Source organism: Haliotis rufescens, unplaced genomic scaffold (genome assembly GCF_023055435.1).
Source record: "Haliotis rufescens isolate VD_foot unplaced genomic scaffold, xgHalRufe1.0.p SCAF_4, whole genome shotgun sequence".
Taxonomy (NCBI): domain Eukaryota; kingdom Metazoa; phylum Mollusca; class Gastropoda; order Lepetellida; family Haliotidae; genus Haliotis; species Haliotis rufescens.
In genome coordinates, this window is record NW_025964112.1 from 28632247 (window position 1) to 28652028 (window position 19782).

General features: G+C 38.4%; 1 protein-coding gene and 1 long non-coding RNA gene across 2 annotated transcripts in view; one reads left to right on the forward strand and one right to left on the reverse strand.

The window, feature by feature from the left end:
* Positions 1-19782, reverse strand: part of LOC124150121 (obg-like ATPase 1) — a 410349-nt gene that overhangs the window by 241761 nt on the left and 148806 nt on the right. The gene's annotated exons all lie outside the window — the stretch shown is intronic.
* Positions 3961-4986, forward strand: LOC125372328. Its single transcript, XR_007218067.1, has 3 exons — positions 3961-4183; positions 4527-4587; positions 4833-4986. It is a non-coding gene; the product is annotated as an uncharacterized LOC125372328 (long non-coding RNA).

A 19782-nucleotide genomic window follows, 5' to 3' on the forward strand; every position in this document is an offset into this window, starting at 1 on the left:
CAGTCAAAGTTGGTATGAGATTATTAAATAGTCTTACATAACTGGATATTACATTTAAAGACAATCGGTGCATGAATAAAAAATCTGTCTATTTAGCTATCACTATATTTCATCAACAACCAGACCTGTTCGTCACGGGTGGAACGAGCATTCATTGAAACAGCCATCTGCATAATGCTACCCCTGCGTCACAGGGCCATATGACACAGTTGAACCAATCAACTCAACTCGAAAGGGTGCACGGGAATCACACACGTTGAGACGCCCAACGCTAACACCGTATCCCCTGCAGTCTTTCCGATCACGTGGTCAAAAGCTCCCAAACACACGAACGGTGTCCCGAGTAACGAAAAACATCGGTGTATAGGCAGTCAGTTGCTTGTAGAATATGGGACAAACCGGTGTAGTACCTAGGTGAGCCTCGTATGACACTTGAAACCATCTTAAGACATCGAACATCTGCCATTTGTATCGATGAAAGACCGACGAACTCCCCCGTCAAATCGTCTGTTAGAATGGCGTAGGTTGACCATGGATAGGGCGTGAAAACTAATATGGAACATCAGGCTGAATTCGAGGTCGTCGATGAGAAAGGTCGGCTGCAATGATATCGAGCCTCAGGATGATGTCGTCTGTCTGACGATTCAAATCTGAATAGGTGGAACGCGTTGCCTCGAGTGTCATAACCTGTAATGGAATATCAGGCTTAAGGCGACGGCGTTGAAGATAAAGGTGTGCTGCGATGATATCGAGCCTCAGGATGGTTTTGATTATTCAATTCTGTCATAACCTTGTAATTGTGATTTCTCATAGGAGAGTATCGTAATACGATTCATGGCTGGCAGGCACGTGGACCGGATCCATGAAGATCCCGGTAGAGAAGAGACGTCAGTATCTCAAGCTCACCATACGAGGTGACTATGCCTGTAAGAGATCGATGAGACCGGTTGGTCAAGTTCGCTGATATGGTTGGTGCAGGTCATCGTATCCCAAGACGTATGTGGATGCTCGTGATGACAATCACTGGATTGTCTGATCTAGACAACGGAATGCAGTGAAGGCCTTGTCCAAATTCGCGTAAAGAAGTCTGATGCACAATGAGAGAGAGAGGTCTATTGATTCCGTGGAAGAATTACGATCTTATGACTGAGGACGATCCGTCGTTCGTCTGTATTATATAAAAAAGTTATATCCGGGATAACATCTTCTCAGTAAAGTACATGCTCGTACTTTATGGGCTTGAGTCCCGTTCGGGATTCGCACCCACACTGCCAGAGTAAGGGACCTAATCTCCAGCACACAAATTGGTGAAGTCTGGTGATCTGTCGATCTGTCGATCTGTCGATCCCTCGGTCGTCTATGATCCCTTGATCACTCGGTGGTTTCGATCCAGCGAAGGATGACAGTCCTGTGAGTGAAGAACCGTCGTCAGTTGGCTTTCACTTCCTCGCCGACGATTTTAGTGTTTTCGGTCAGAATGGTTGTCGCCATTAGAAAGGAGACATGTAGCTGTATCCTCAGAGCGCTGTAGAAGCAATGACCTGAGTAACAAGTGTGTCTAGGGAAGAGGCAACCCTCAGTTGACGGCTTGACTTCCCAGGCAGAGTAAAGGGCCGTAGTCCAACACACTGAACTGGCCATTTAAATGCGGGACGACTGTAGAAGCCAGGGAGTGGGCATGTGCACTGGGGCGTGGTCCACACATAGGCGGGAGTCGCAGTAGTCAAACGAGACGGAAAGCGATCCTCCTCCACGGATAGCGATGTAACCATCCCCAAAAGTGACTATAATATTTTGTTAAGCAAGAGAACGAAGGTACAGCCACAGGGGATAACCCAATCGTTTGGGTTTCAAAGCAGAGGAAAAACAATATGCAAGCAAACAACGCCTTGAACCGACGAACAGTCTCCTTAATCGAACACTAAGCTAAGTAAGTTGAGATCCAATTGCAAGGTGGTACACAGTGGACATCGTTATTAATACCACTCTCTCTTCGAAACGTAATGGTCAACGTTAGTAGTGATGTCGTGTATTTAAATTTTATATATATATATATATATATATATATATAAAACACCAAAGAAAACCCAAACAAACAAAATTTCTCTGTTCAAGAATAACATCTTAACACCATAGCGATAGAATTGAGAATGAGGGTGCTGGATATGTCAGGTGATCAGGTCGCTGGGGTCGTGCCACACGGGATTTTAGTGGTGCGTGAACTATGATGATATAACATTTATACTAAGTTTTCCTATAATAATTAGATCCACATCAAGTGCTTTTATGAGTTATCATGGTGTCATATTTATACATCATTTCATATAATTATAGTTTAGCAAGTAATACTTATCATCAGGTAAAATGCATATATAAAATATCAGTAGTTTCAGTTATAGCTTTTTAGATAGATGCTAGCCTAAGGTAATGGGAGCGCATCTCCTAGACATACTATTCAATAAGACAAGAGTTATGTCTACATAGTTTAATAGATTTGAAGCTTTTAGATAAATGCTAGCCTAAGGTATCAAGATCCCATCTCCTAGACAAAAGATATGTCTACATAGTCTTATAGATTACCTTGAACTATTTTATTTAAGTAAATCTCTCATCACCTATATTAGAATAACATTCAGCAATTACTTCAATTTAGACTCATTAAGGATTAGCCCCAATACAAGCTCGTCTATAGTTACACCATAATCTCTTCCAAAGCACCCAGTAAATATGTCAACAAGATTAGTGCCAGTCCAACAGGATTAACAGGATTAAGTATTCCCCTCTGTCTAGCCATTCATTAACCATAAGGCACAGCCCATCGTGTATCAACCAATCATATTCCTTTTTATTGTTCTAATTTTTGTTAAATACATACAGAAGCCAAATGTTAAGCAGAAGGGGTTTGTCGCTCTAACCAAGCAGATCTCTCTCCCACAGCCCAGAGGGTTGTACCGACTCTCTGTGGCACCCTCAGCTATATTCTAAAATATTGTAAATTGTTCATTGTTAATTGTTCTTGTAAATAAAATTGTGATTAGTCTCCTGTGACTCCGGCTCTTTGCTGACTAATTCCCCCAAGGAAGGTTTTGTTCATTCGAACAGAACCATAATAATTCCATAATAGAACCATGATCACAGTGGTGATTTGGTGATGTATGGGATGTGTTTGGGTGAGTGGTGATTTTTAAGCTCGAAACTTTGTTCTAGGACGTTTCCACACCAAGATCGAAGAATAAGAAGATATGCATAGTGTGAGATAGGATAAGTTTAAAAATTTCCTCTCATGTTTTATGGTAGTTTTCTCTATTTGTTATTGATAATAACATAAAAACTCAGACTAAGACAATGAGTAGTATAGGTAATGGGAGTTTTGCCGCAACCCCACTGGAGCCAGATTTATATACCTATACTGCTACTACAGATATTTTATGTCAAAACGATGACGCGATTCAACAATCGCCATGAAACGTATTAAAAGAAACATCAATATTAATTAACCCTATGGCCCCGACTTCCCGATTTATCGGACAGCATAAACCATGGCCCAGTACACGGCTGCCGGATAAATCGGGCAGCTACTGTCCAAGTCCCACACATGGGCTGCCCGCTAAATCGGGCGGCAAGAATGTGTTTACAAAATCGCTCTTTCTACTTCCTTTATCGTGTGTAATCTTGTTCTAAAAATAGAAATGAGATCTACACGTAATGACACGTCATTCCATGGAATTTATCAGTGTTTTTGGCGCGTAAATCGCGGATATGTCACCTGTTTTTCTTGCTTGAATCGTAAATCTAGCGTAATGGCGGCCAACTACGATTCGGATAGCGATCAGATGATTAACAACGACTATCGGGAATAATAATGTGTTTGATTTGAATAATTTACGCGAAGGGGAGAGGGAATTTCGCGAAGATTTTGACGGTTTCGACGAGGTGTTCCCCCCCTCCCCCCACCCCCGCCAACTTTCAAGAATGGGAGTGGCAGAGGGACCACAACGGTGGAGACATGAGGGGTTTTGAAGAGGCGACCGGACTCAAGAATACTTATTGACACGGTGAGTGAAGAGTCGTGCTATTGATTTTTTCCAACTGTTTTACAATGATTCTGTGTTTGAACAGATTATCTGGGCGATGAATGAGAATGCAGCCTACACGTGAACGAGCGATCACAACAACAACAAAGGTGAGTGGCATGATGTATCTCTTTCTTTCTTTTTTATAAATTTATTTTTCTGATCGCAATCCAAATACTAGTTTGCCGGTTTGTCGTATGTTCTTGTATTTCGCTCAATTTGAATAAAATTTATTTCCATATTCATGTTCGTTTTCTTGTTTTTTACATCTTAATTTAAATTTTGGTAACTGTAACAATTATTTATTTATTAATTGATTTAATAAAGTGCTGATTTAATTTATTATGCAATTGTAAATAGCAGTGTATTGTTAAGATGTTATCACAACTTGTATATTTGCAGAACTTGAATTTACGATCTTTCTGTCCTTTTACAATCTTTCCCTCCTTTCAGATCAATCTGTGATATCTTCCCTGTGATGTCATTCTTATAGTAGCTGTGGTTCAATGTTCAGGTAATGTGATAAATTACTATTTAATTACTTAAATACTTAATTTTTGTTTCAAATCCTGAAAAAGAACAAAATAAATCTGATATTTGTGTTTTTACCTATGTTAACGAGTGTACCTGCGTTAACAAGTTTACCTGTGTTAACGAGTTTACCTAAGAGGCTGTAAGTGTATCATAAGTAATATGTGACATCAGTATAGAGAAAAAAAATCGGTACCAAGTGTCGTAAACTTGTTTATTTGTTTACAGATGTGCATGAAGAGAATTTACCTGTAACAACTGGGATTAGCTGTGCCGTCCAAGATGACAAGACCACCGTGTTATGTTTACCTTGTATCTGTGATTTATTTTTGTGATATTTAATACATTTTGAGCTAATTTTCATTGTCTGTTATCATTTTTTCAGTGTTTTCAAGTTTTATTTCACTTGTAAACACCTGTAATTAGAAAATAACAAAGGTTAGAAACAATAACAACAAAGAATATTACAGTATACTTAATCCTCTTTACAATGGTATATGATAAATGTATATTAAAAGCAAGTTTCTGGTAGAAAAAGTGCATCAAAAATGATAGTGTGATTTTCCAATAATACTGCCAGGGAGGCCAGTGTGCAGGCCTTGTCAGTGTCAGGGACTGCAGTGTTTCAAGGGACATAACTCTGGGGCAGTCAGGGATGAAAGAGTTAATAATGGATAAAATTTACTATAGCCCACGAGGATATTGAAAAGGTATAGGAGCAATAAAAAAATTAGCCACCACGGCTAAGGTATCTAAAGATGTGGCCATGGGTTGGTTAAAGAAATAAGCGATTTGGCAAATATACTTACCGGCAACGCGTTATATACCGAGGAAGAAGTTTGATATTTTTACAATGCATGAAGTTCATCAGGCTGACCTCTTGTTTCTTCCCCACGATAAGGTAAGACGCAAAACGTATAAATACGCTTTAACCGTAGTGGATGTGGCTAGTCGATACAAAGAGGCTGAGCCATTAACCTCGAAAGGTTCAACAGAAGTAGCTAATACACTGAGCCGCATATATAAACGCGGACCACTAAAATGGCCTAAGTTATTTCAAGTAGATCCTGGTCACAAGTTTATTGGATCAGTAACTAAACTGTTAACAAAGCACGATGTCGAAATCAGGCGTGGTGAAAAAGAGGCCCACCGTAGTCAAGCTTTCGTTGAAAGATTTAACCGGACATTCCCGGAGTTGCTCATAGTTCCCAACGATATTACCACCATAACCATAAGCATATAGGTAGTTACAACATCCTTATCAATCAATCTCTTTGTATCTAAGGGGGATAATGATGTCTTGTTCATTCTTGATTCATATATCCTGTGATTGTCACTTCTTAAAGTGTTCATCTCGTGTTTGAATGTTCTACCATTGAATAATGCTTCTTTATACTGTTCGTGTTTGATATTCTTTTTTACCACATACTTCTTAACAACCTTAGCTTTCCTTATCTCTCCATTATCAGACTTCTTAATAGAATACATCTTAGGTCTTAATCCGACACACTCCTCTATAGGGGTCCCAGCACATTCATCCTTCATCTTACCTAACACCTTTTTATTTACCACGCTGTGCAGTGGATTATCTTTTGGGTAATCTATTTTTTCTGCCATATCTTTATACACATCCTCGGTTTGTATTTCCATCAACAAAGAATCTGTGTCGGTATATAACACCTCACATCTATCGCCATATTGCTTCTTAAGTTCGTTGTAATAAAAGTCATACATTAAGTGTTTTGACAAGTCAAGAATACTCATACCAACGTACACTGGTCTGTTGAATTTTATATTACTTTTCTGCATATGTAGTGCAGCTAAGTCGTTATCAAATATCTTGCTTCTGTTAAAAGACGGACTGGCTATAAGTTTCCTGAGTCTTTCTTCCTCATTAGATCTGACCAATTTAACATCAACACGCTTCCTTAGATTCTCCATAGTTTAACCAAATACTGAGTTATTCATGAGCTTATATAGGTTATTTTCAAAATCGCTGGTAGCCATCTTTCTTAAATCTGTGTTCAGTCTTATATAGGGCTCCATCCAAGGGCTTTGATCAAATTTTAGAACTCTGTGTATTTTCTTTAGTTTCATACCTAACGATAGATATAACTGGAGATTTCTGTAGTGAACTATATATTTTGTCTTATCCATCAAGTTTGGTACGAGTTTTTCTACATTAGCTAACCTAGTATTACCCATCAAGGAGTGTTGATATTCCGACATCCAATCTTTATCAACCATTCATCTTTCGGGAGCTAGCAGATAACTGTTATGGTCTTTGTGCAACGAATTTGGATATTCCAAGTCAACTTCTAGTATGTACCCTTTGTTCATATTGATATCATTCACATCAATATCATTCACATCGACCCACTCAAAACCACCCATGGGTAAAGGTTGACTTATATCCCATCCGTACAAATTATTGGCGTCGAGATATACCGTATTGGACGTAATAAGCGCCCCGCTCTAATAAGCCCCTACGGCGATATTTGCTAATATATTGGCAAGTGAACAATCCCAATTAGCACCCCTTCCGATTGATCAATGTACACAAGACTTATTTATTCGTGTATAATACGCACTCGTGTGTTATATGCCCCCCTAATTATGGGCAATTAAATTCTGGAAAAATATATTTGTCGTATATAAACAGTCAGGCCGTTAGCATAAACCACGAAATTTATCTTTCAACTCTGTTTTTTCCACCAAAATAATATTCTAATAAGAGCCCCCTATTTCTAATTTTGAGAGTGCCCTGGGCGCTTATTACGTCAAATACGGTATGTGTGTATCGGGTTTACTGGGATCATATCCTTCCACTAATTTATTATTAGCCTTAGAATACCTTTTCGCCGTCATTGATATACAAAGTCATAATCCTTTCTCAATAAACAAGTGCATATCATAATCGTGAGTAATTTTAGTTCTACACCGGTCTTCTTCAACAATGTATCCCACGATAGTCCGGGACTGGAATAGTACCATGCCAGATCCAAGCCGTATTGTTTTAAACATGTCTTTCTAAATATCTCGAATATATCGGCGAGTAACAGTACATCGGTTTTTAAGTACAGATCGTGATTATCACCTAAATTCTTACAACCTAATTTATCCCACACCGTCAGAGCGTGTTCATAATCGGCAACGGTTATTTTAGATTCTGTTAAGTTACTATAGAATGATTCAAGGGGTGGTAATTTAGTTTCGTCGAATCTAGACCAATCATCCATGTATTCATGAAGATATACACCTTTTCTCAACAACAAATGACGAGTTAACCGATCAGTATATTGATTTGTTATTGCAAAGTCATCGGGATTGTTTGCATTAGCTAAATTGTCTAGGAAACTGTATGGAGTCTATGAATCTAAGTCCATTACTTTGCTTTATTCTAGCTTTCCCATCCTTGTCCCTATAATGTATAGTTTTAGTCAACGAGAATAATATGTATTTTTCCATATTATTAGGAATGAACGTTAAGCCGCCGTCAGACTTTTGAGAAAGCTTGAATAATGAGATGTGAATCATATCCTCTAAGGTTGTGAAACACAACGGGGATGGGTATTGTTTGAGAATTATTACTCGTTATGCGCCGCTCCCCGATAATTACCCATGACGTGGCAATGATCTCTTACGGAATCCCCATTCAGGGGTTTATTACAAACATCACAACTCGTTGATCTCTTATAGGCCCTCCAATCATCCCTCGTCATACACATGGGTTTCTTACGCGATAAATTTTCCCTGATTATTCTCTCTTCGTTTTGTAGATATTCTAGGAACTTTCCCGCTGCATCGGGACCTCTGTAAATCACGGGCGGGTTTGTTTTCACATCATACCTTACAACTATATATCCAAACCCACAAGGAATATGTTCTTGAGTTTTGTACGTAAAACAACATTCAGTATTGTGTTCGGTATTTTCTATAGGTTTGAGAAGTGCTTCGAAGTCAGCATAAATTATATACGATACTGGCATTTGATTGCAATAATGCTCAAATTTTAATATATTTTTTCCCTCTTTAGGCATTTCAATCCTGATAGCAGTCTGTCCAACACCTCTGCAGACTTCTTTATTCGCTTCTAATAGATCTTGTCTGCTGTACCCATGCAGGCATCTTTCGCAGAAATATTTCTTTTCCTTATGTTTTGTTTGATCGTATAATAGTCTGTTTAAACTCTTTATCCATGTATAATGATATTTACCATCTTTTTCGATCAGAAATGAATTGATTCTGGGAATATGTTCTGGCGCGGGGCTTATCCTGTGTACAACAATTCCTTTAGAAGTATGTCTGAAAACATTTATAGCTAAATTATTTTGCTTTTCCGCCTTATCAATTTGTGAGACTGGTGTAGGTTCGTCTATACCATCAAAGTTGAGTCCGTCGTTTTGGGGATAGCTAGAAGGCCTATTTGCAATTTTAGAATCTACTGGGAACAATGCAGATCTTATCATCATTCTGAAACAGTCATCGCCTTTATTTTTTACATTAATTATGGCTTTTTTCTCTTTATAATACGAGGGTAAATCTATATAAGATCCACCTTTGAAAGACATATAATTTGCTGTAACTAAATATAAAGTACCGATTTTATCCACACCCCAACCCGAACCTCTATTCCAGCGTTCTAAAGTTTCCTGTATCCGTTGAATTGATGTATCTAATGATGCGCTTATAGCATCGGATTCAGTTATAACTTCTTGATTGCTCCGGAAATAAGGTTTGGTATATTCAGCGCTATTGTCTGTGTTATTCTTACCCAATGACATTTTAACCGTTAGCTGGTATTTTATACTGTAAAACAGGAATTTTGAAAATAATGCGAGCTCTTGATTTTAGACATAAATGCGCATTTCTAAAATGCGAATGCCCATACCCTTTCCTAAAAATGTATGTGCTGGATTTATGTTCTGTGTTATTTCAATTAATGTAACCTACGTTAATTAAAAGCCTTACCTGCAAACTCTTCGTTTGTTTCAAATGCCTTTTGAGCAGGAACTGTGAGTAGACAGAGATAAATAAAATAACTGTGCACATTAAATCCCCTGTCCATGTTTTTTCAGTGTGAGATTCCTTCCTTATTTTAATATTATTTAAGCTAATTGCCCGTATGTTTGATGGCCAAGCATGAGAATGGTTTCCTTGCAGCTATCATTGTGTTAGTGTTGTTTTAGTTGATAGTCTGTTGGTACTAGTATATACATTCGGCCCTTTGATGAAAAGAAGTAGAAAAAAGGTCAGTGTATCAAATAAGGGGATTATGCTGATAGGATATTCTCAAATAAAACAACAAGATTGTCACTAGTAAATAAGTAATTCCGAAATGCTTGCTTGACAAAAATAAGTCATGTGGCGTTTCGTTACCAAAGTTCCTGCGGGTTTACCCGACCCAGAACAGGCTTTTACCCCTGAGAAGGCCAAACGCATCAGAGCAGTTAACAAGAGTATCACAGAAGAGAGCAGATCCGAAGAGACAACTACCAGTCGTCGCGGTGTAAAAAGGAAGAGAACAAACAACAACTACTCGCCAGAGACCTGGGCTAAGATCGCTAAGTATGCATTAGAAAATGGCAACACAAGAGCGGCTAGACATTTTAGTAACTTGCTTAATGTGAACATGGGGGAAAGTGCAGTGCGTGTTATGAAGAAGGCCTACATTGAAAAGACCTCTGGCAACAAATCAAAAGAAGTGAAGGAACTTTGTCACAAGAAGCGGGGTAGACCACTGCTGTTAGGGGAGTTGGATAATTTGGTCAAAGATCATGTGACTGAATTACGAAAGGCCGGTGGTGTATTGAACAGAAACATTGTGATCGCAACAGCACGAGGGATAGTGAAGTACGAAAACCAGGCACTGTTGTCAGAGAATGGGGGACCTATACAGCTAGATCGTGGTTGGTCTGATTCCTTTCTTTCAAGACTGGGCTACGTGAAAAGGGAGGGAACGAAAGCTGCGAGGAAACTACCATCAGATTTTGATGAGAAGAAGGAGGAGTTTCTGACAGGTGTGGGCGGAGTTATCGAAGAAAAGAACATTCCACCCAAACTTGTGATTAACTTTGACCAGACTGGAGTGAAAATTGTTCCTGTTTTGAATTAGACACTTGCTGCAGAAGGGTCGAAGCAAGTTGACATCATTGGCCTTGAAGACAAGCGAGAAATCACAGTTCTACTCGGCAGTACAGTGAGTGGAAGTTTGTTGCCCCCGCAAGTCATCTACCAGGGAATGACTGACAAGTGCCACGCCTCCTACAAGTTTCCCAGTGATTGGCACATCACCCATTCATCCAATCATTGGAGTAACCAGGAAACGATGTTGGATCCATCTTCCAACCTCTTAGATACCTACCATCACCGGCTGTGGGTACAAATTTTAACTCAACAGGTTGATTATTTTTATCAACATCAACTGATTTATTATTATCTAGTAAATCAATCAATTCAGCTTTTCTCATTCGAGAATAACCTCTCAGCCCCCTTTTTTCAGCTCGAGCTTTGAGTCCTCTAACAGTCTGGGGTTTGTTGTATTCCAAACCGAGTAAATCAATCAATTCAGCTTTTCACATTCGAGAATATCCATGTAGACCACATTGTTTTGCCAAAACTTTCAGCTCTCTAACATAAGTCATTTGGGATATATAACTACATGTGAACAAATCTCTAATTGGGTGAATTCTACCCAATCTATTTATCACATTTCGATAAGCCTTTTTCCTCTCATAAATAATTTGAAACCGTTTCTTGTCAGCACCATGACTCTCAGATAAACAGTAACTACCTTTGACCCCAATCCCACATACAGAACACGAATAATAATATGCCCTTTTCTAATTGCAATGGAATGGATTCCACAAAAATCCGCCATACAGCTTTTTCGTGATTGACCCATGCGTATGAATTTACATCTTGATGTGCCCCTCGCCATTGTGATAAATATACACTTCTAGTATCAATTGTCTAAATGTGTGTCGTCAGCCAAGTCCTGCCCAGCCTAATATAAGCAGTCAGCCATATTTATAGCTGAGTAGTCAGGGTTATTAATAGCTGAACAGCCAGTCAGTGCTATTTATAGATTAGCAGTCAGGGTTATTATTAATGGCTGATAGATCATGGCTTATGCGTAGTTATTGTGTAGCTAAAAATAGCAATTACTGATAACTCAAACATTATAAATGCTATCTCGCGGTCTTTCTGAGCATCTGACGCTGTATAAAACTGACTTATTGTTGGTCTTGGTATTGGGTCAAGTTTCTTTCCATAAACAAGGAAGTATTCGTGCATGGCAGATTCAACATCCTTAAACGTTTGAATTGAATGCCCCTCTTTACGCAGTTCATCATTAATAAAATCTAATCTTAACATCCTTCGAGTTGTTCTAATGCTTTATCATGTCTTTTCTGCTTCTCTCCTCTCATACTAGAAAATAAAAAATTACTCCCCGAAAAAGCCAGAGCTTTAACAATAGCTCCATCGACCATCACCGCAATTTTTGCCATATTCAAATGTTTTATATGAATATAAAATATTCAAATGTTCAATAATATAAAATATTCAAATGTTTAATTACTTCATTATGTCTTCTGGGATAAGCCCTTGTTTGATTAGCATATCTTTTGTTGCCATTGCCAATCCTATATGAAGAATCATAATACTGATATCATAACCATTAAAATCTAGCTTGGGTGGTGTGGCTTTAGTTATCATTTTAGCTATACGGGTATAGCCAATGGCCAAGCCACTGACCACCGCTGAATGATACGTTGTGTTTACCAACTTTTTACATTCTGTAACTGGAGTAGTCATTGCTTTTATAACATTACATGAGGGCTTAACTCTAATTGAACTTGTGATTGTGCAATCGCTGGTGACGTTTTCTCTTCTCCGGTCTTATAAAACCATACCGCTGCTATAGCAACAACCCCTAGTACATAGGGAGCCCAAGTTTTAACCGGACGACTATGTTGTTCAGTATTGTGTATAGTTTTGACCTCCTCGCTTGCTCACCCTTCCTACCAGCTGCTACTTTTCGAGGATTCTAAGTCACTCTGGCTTGTGATTGTGCAATCGGTGGTATTTCCTCATTCACTTGATGTGATTGTGTTTCCACAATCTGTTGCACAATCGGTGTTATTTCCTCATTCACTTGTGGTGTCACTTGAGTCTCCATAAATAGTAGGTGGGGACGTATGTTTAAATTGACAATACCTTGCCGTTATTAAACCCTGTGCTAAGAACATTCCATGTCTATGATAAAACTCACAGCTTACTGCGCTTATAGCGTGTTCGATGAATGGGTCTTTCTCTAGAGATTCGCATAAATACGATGTTCTGCCGGGATAGGAAGAAACGTACTAGCTACGACTGTGTATAGTTGTAACATAGCTGACCCTATTGTTTTAGTCATGGTAGCTCCCAGTCTAGACTCGTGACGCTCGTACAGTTATTTAATTTCATCATTGGTCATGTTATCAATTTTTTCAGTGGTATAATTTTTCCCCATATATTGGGAACATTTTCCACCGGCTACCAAAGCCACGAGTCTTTCTCTATGTTTATCTATATGTTGATCTACATGTTGATCTGTAACTACTTCTGTATGTTGATCAGGTTCCTTGAGCATTTGTTGGATGAGTTCATCACATTCCATAATGTAATACCTAAGGAGATATTTAAGTCTAACATAATAAAATATGGTATATCAAAAACAGCCCCCCCCAAAAAAATTGTTGTAAAAGAATGAGGATTTCAAACCACATTATTACATAATAACCGCTAATGTTCAATTTATCATATTTTTGCTATATTTGCTATATTTGCTAAAATTTGCTATATTTTTGCTATAATTTTGCTCAGCAGTTGCTATTTTTGCCATATTTTTGCTAAGCAGCTGCATAAGCAGCTGGTTGATCGGTTTTTAATACGAGTTTACAGTGCTTTGTTTCTGCTAACAGTTGTCTGACTTTATCTCATTCGAGTTTGGTATAAATAACATTATTTTCGCGTAGACATTCCTCGAATGAATCTCGGTCTTTGCAATGAAACAGGGCTACCCATTTGGTCTGCTCTCTGAGATCTTTCAGGACAGAGTTGTATGTTTGAGTAAGTACCCAAATGCTATGCTGAGTATGTCTGAGTGCTACGTATGAAAGCATGTCTTTCTTTTTGGAAAGTTCTTTACTCGCACTGCAATGGTCTATTATGAAAAGGGTTGATTCTCCTTTGTATTTTTCATGACATACTCGTAAACAGTCTTGTAAACGATCCCCCGGATCAACTTTGTACGCCCCAGGATCAGTCATTACCCAATCTCTCGATGGGTATGTTTTATTAACGCTTATAGTTGGGCATAGAATAATAATATGATCGAAAACATCCCGATAATGACTTTGTAAAATATCTAGAATAAAAGCTGTTTTTCCGCATCCAGTTTGCCCACAGACGATAGCTCAGTGCGGTTCTTTAGGTAAAAGATTATTAATAGATCGCTTGCACGAATCTTCCATTCTGTATATTAAGTTGCGCGTCGATAATCACGTACAATTATATGTTTAATTTACCAGCCGCTTCAAAGAGCTTCGTTATCTGTATAGTAACACCCTCACTGGCATTTTCTATTCTCCGCCCACTGCCGTGTAGTTGGTCATCGTCTGTGGTTCGCATGTCGAGCCATAGCGCATACTTCGTGGTAAGGAATTCAGCCATCGATACATCTCCCAGTGACAGATCTTACACGACCGCATTAACTTCTGGGCTTTGTTTTATAGAAGGGAGCTTTTTAATCTCATCCCACTGTTAATATGCTCGCATGCCTTGACTATATAGTTGATTAGGCACACCCTCGATAGTCAATTCTACTTTTGTAATCTTGGGATGCTCCAGAGGGGTCCTTGAAAAACATTAAAATACCCTTCAACAATCTAGAGGGGATGTTTAGATTGATATTCCACGTCGTATCTCTTTTGATCCTGGTGATCTTTCAGTGTCGAAGCACGCGATCATACAAAATGGCTAAACTTCCGGTAGATCCATGTAACAGAAGTATACATCGCTGTCGTCAATACTCAAAACTTCATTACCGCTAATTTTAATCGCAATTTTCTTAACAATCGCACGACCTATGTTCTGAACTAGCTCTCTGCTAGCGTCGCCAGAAGTCAAATTAATTGTAAATGATAGTCGGGCGGTTCCCGGAACACATCGTGTGCTACGAGATTAGGAAAGCAAACCATAAGTGTTTGATTCTGATCAATGGTTATTGGTTATAGTTACAGACTGGGGAATTGATTTGACCCCTAATGGATCTCGAAGTCTATGTTGTGGGTTTAACTTGCGTCTGTATTGCGAAGTCATTGTTATATTGAAATTATGTAACCTTATGTTTAATATAAAAATGGATGTTTTTAATCTAGATATCTTTTATAATCCGAGTACAATCGAAGAGGCTACTGATGAAACCAGCTTTATGAATCTTAACGATGAACTTTTTAAACCGGCCGTTAATGATTATTACGATGCCTTAAAAGAAACTCCTATTGGTCGTGACTATTCAAAGTTTATGATAGATAGTAAAGGAATATTGCAACTGCGTGGCTCTCCGGATATTGATCTTATGAATTCTCGTACTCATAAGCCCCTAGCTTTGTCTACAATAGCCAGTAAACAGGGCATCAACATTGTTCGTAATGAATTAGGTTTTGTAGACTTCTCACGAGAAAAATTTTCTGCGAAGACTACTAAGGTTCTTCAGACTGTGCGTGCTGAACTCGGTGCCATAGATAAAGAAGAAAGCTTGAAGCTGGCCTCGGACGAACTCGGAGAAATCTTGGATACCTACTACGATAATTCCACGTTACAGGTATCACCATATTCGGAGTACAGTATTAGGGAATTACGAGGTCTTGACAAGGCAATGCAAACAATGCGGGGAGAACTCATCAATAATATAGCCAAGCTATCCGAACTCGACAAGCATATAGCATATGAGAAAACAAAACTTGAACAGGCGGGTGATGAATTCGTTGCTGAAAGATTGCGTAACTTAGAAGATGAAAGATCGGCCCGCCTCGAGGCTGCTTCGAGTAATAGAAAGGCACTTCGTTCACAAATACGTCGAATTCGAGAAACTATCGATCAAGTCCTCAACGATGATACCACACTGGCCGATAAAATTAAAACATTGTTCAGAAAACAGGGGATAACCATTGCTAGTATTTTAACTGCATTGGGATTTATTATATCGACTTTGACTCTCGCGTTAACAGGTGGCACAGGAGGTGGCACACCACCCAGTGATAAAAATGGTGTAAAAGAGTGGATAAAAAAGCATTTAAAGCATAAGGAGAAGCACTGTGAAAGCTCGCTGGGAAAGCTGCATCTGCACTTTCCGGTATAATAGGGAGTTTTGTTTCCAGGCTCTTGAATTTATTACCTAAGACCATCACTTGGCTTAGTCTAAACTTGTGGGCACTGATCGTAGATCATTGACTGTGGCTTGACTATTACAGTTTCACCTGTGTTTGTTCGCGTTATTAAATCAGTTTTAATATCTGAATTTATACCTGGTTTTTGTTGATTGGAAGCAATAACAATTTTATTATTATAACCGATCACTTGACCGATTTTAAGTTCCATATTACTCAAAGAAATGTATAGTCCCGGCGCATAAACGTAGTCTACTTTGGATTGAGCTTACTGTAATACCTCTTGAAAACGCTTTTTAGAAGATGGTATATCAACGGGTGAATTAATAGCATCCTCTACGTTTGCAACAAACTGTTTTTTGCGCATCGAGCGCCGTCCCAGAACCAATTATTCCCGTTCGTGTTTGCAACTGTGCACCAAGAAATGCCCATACATAAGTTCTTATTGATTCATTAACTCTTACAACTCTTGGGTTAGTAAAATTATTTTCTGTTTTATCATAGAGAAATTCATTCCAAGCGTTAGCGGTATCGTTTAGTTGCACAAATTTTGTAACAATATAAGCTAAATCACTCTTAAAACTCATAAGATCTCCTCTCCAATCGTTACTCAAAAGTTTCCAGCCAGGATTAAGATTATGCAATCTTACAAAAAGATTGTTTTTCTGTAACAACTTAAATGGATTGAATGGTTGATGAGGTTTTTTTAACTATATAATCACTTTCTTCCTTAACAGTTTTTTGTCCATTGTACGGAACACCTAGACCATGGTTAAGTCCTTTAATACGCCAATCTTTACTCGTAGAAATATTAAATTCCTGACAAATACGCTCGATCCTGCGGTAATGGTGCACTAATTTCTTTAAATATGATCTGATAGTACACATGAAATGATAAAACAGACTTATTTAGTTCAAACCCGAGAGCATAAAGAGAAACACCACATCCTGTTGTGGCACACCAAAGTTTAACTGGTTCTGCCAAAATTGCATTGGATTGTGGAACCAATCGTGCACCATTTTATGGCTAGTTGCCGTGACCCTGTAATTTTCAAAGATATCAGGAAATTTAGCAATAAAATTAGCACCAGAGGCACTTACCAAAATCGAATGATTAGTAATGTAAGTTGATTTCATATTTAAGTTATGATATAGTATCTTTGTATATTTAATATGTATGTGACACTCCAAGGAATAACAAATGGTCAGTCTATTCAACTGCTTCATACTATCGATAACTCGGCTGGTCAACTTGAAGTCGCCCTGTGCGATGTAAGGTATTACCTGCAGTGGACCAATATAAATGATGCGAGAGAAAATAATAGGTTTTTAATAGGTGAATTAGGTATTGATCACACTCTCATTGTTATACCTGATGGTTATTACAGCGTATGCTCACTCAATGATGAAATTTTTAAGCCTAATGGAATTAGTCTCACACAAAATGAATCAAATGTGATGCTGAAATTAAGCGCTGGAGAAGAGGAAGTATTTCTTGCCAAGACCTTAGCAGAAACACTTGGACTTGGAAGGCGAAACGGGAATAATACCACCCAACGAAACTGTGCATGGAATTAAATTGGCCGATTTAGTTCCCTATAAAGAGTTGTGCATCAATCTCGATCAGATAAGTACAACGGATAATATTCAACTCGAAAGTCCTTCAACTATGCTTAGAGCTATCCCAGTCAATATACAATACAATAGCGGTAGAACGGAAACTTTCTTATCATTACAATATAAAAAATTAAAGCGGGGTATTATTTCAGACCTCAAAATTTCTGTATTAGATGTAAAACATCAACCTGTACATATAGGATACTTGAGTGTAATAACATGTATAAATAATGGTTGATTCATTAGGTCCTGGAACGCATAACCTTAGACAATGTAATACAATTGCGCTTTCCGATCTCGGAGACACAGAAGGATTCGGTAAACCCGGTACCGATGGCAAGTTATACGCTTTACACTTACAAGATAATGTATACAAGCAAAGAAGTTACATTCACAAAAATCTAGGAGATTTAAGCGATGTCGATGTTAGTAGACTCAATAAAAACACTTCATACAATCTTACTCGTAATGATGATAATAAATGGACTATGGTCGAAGAAAAAATCGAATGGCTGTGGAATATCGTCATTACCCCACAATATGTGATGATGGGTAAGGGACATCATTTAACTAAGATAATAAATAGTGGAATCGTACTCGGGGCTTATATCCCCTCAAAACGAAAAAGTGTGTTAGTCTCTCCCCTGCTAGAAAACCCAGGTCATAGGTTATTTAGTCGTCCGGCAGTAAAAAATGTTAGTTTAAATTTGGTTACTGAATTCAATGATATAAAACAGAACTTGAGTGCTATACCTGCTCTTTCTACAATTATTATTGAAGTCTTTTTTGGAGATGCACTCGAAGATGCTTTCGAAATATTATCAGGTCTATCAATTAAATGGCTTTATGGGCGTATCACCCGTTGCAACCCTTGAGGGGGGTCCAAGTTAATAAAAGTGACAGCATTTCTCTTACAAAGATATTTATGCCATATAATATACATTCAATAAGGCTGATGTATACTATCAAAACATTGAAGCAAGACCAATTAAAGACTACTATATGATATAATAATATACACTATGAGTTTATATCCAGCGCTCATATGAAGCATTTGAAAAGATGGATACTGTTGATGGATTTCGATTACATCAAATAAGCGACATAAAACATCGAATAGAGAAGGAGAGGGAGATGAGACTTGGATTGTTTAAAAAGTATTGCAGAGCTGTGAATGCTCTCGACGGAGATGACACTGCGCTTGTAACAGCTAGCATGGGACTCAGTGTAGCTGGTGTTGGTTTATTATCAACTATAATCTCCGCACCTATCGTACTTGGCATGGAAATAGCTACCGGAGTCTCAGGACTGGCAGGAATAGCGATAAAATTTATTTCTCGTAAGTTGCAAAAGAAAGCATTAAAAAAACATGATAATATTAGGATACTCGCCGAAGCAAAGTTGAACAGCATTGAGGATTATATTTCAACAGCAATGGCTGATTGTAAGATATCCGAGGAGGAGTTTCGTTTAGTGCTGTCGGAACTCACCAAATACAACGTAACGAAGCTGGAGTTTCGATCCAAGAAAAAAAAATTCATAGAACAGGGGAGACAACAAGCGCGTCAATTATTCCGTGCCAAAACCAAAGAACTGGTTGGAGATTAAAAATAGATTGCTTCCTATCGTTGGAAAATACAATATTTTAGAGGAATGCTTACATTAGTATATAATAATGGAGAATTACAAGCCAATCAAATGGCGAGAATTACCACAGGATATATATTATATCAGTGATGTCAAACCAACCAAATACGGTCATCAATTGTTTCTTTCCAATTTAGAACAAGTATTTGTCACAGAGTGACGAAATATCCCCCGCCTGTACACCATAGTACCAAATATGAAGACAATCCAGCGATTAGTTCTTGAGATATTGTGGCAACACCGTTTTCCAACTCCAAAAACAGATTTGCCTGCTGTGACCTTGAAAATGGGGTCAAGGTCACCAAATCTGACAGGTGTATGCGGTGTCTGTATATACACTATAGTTCCAAATATGAAGACAATCCAGCGATTAGTTCTTGAGATATCGCGGCAACACCGTTTTCTAACTCCAAAAGCAGATTTGCCTGCTGTGACCTTGACAATGGGGTCAAGGTCACCAAAACCGACTGGTGTCTGCG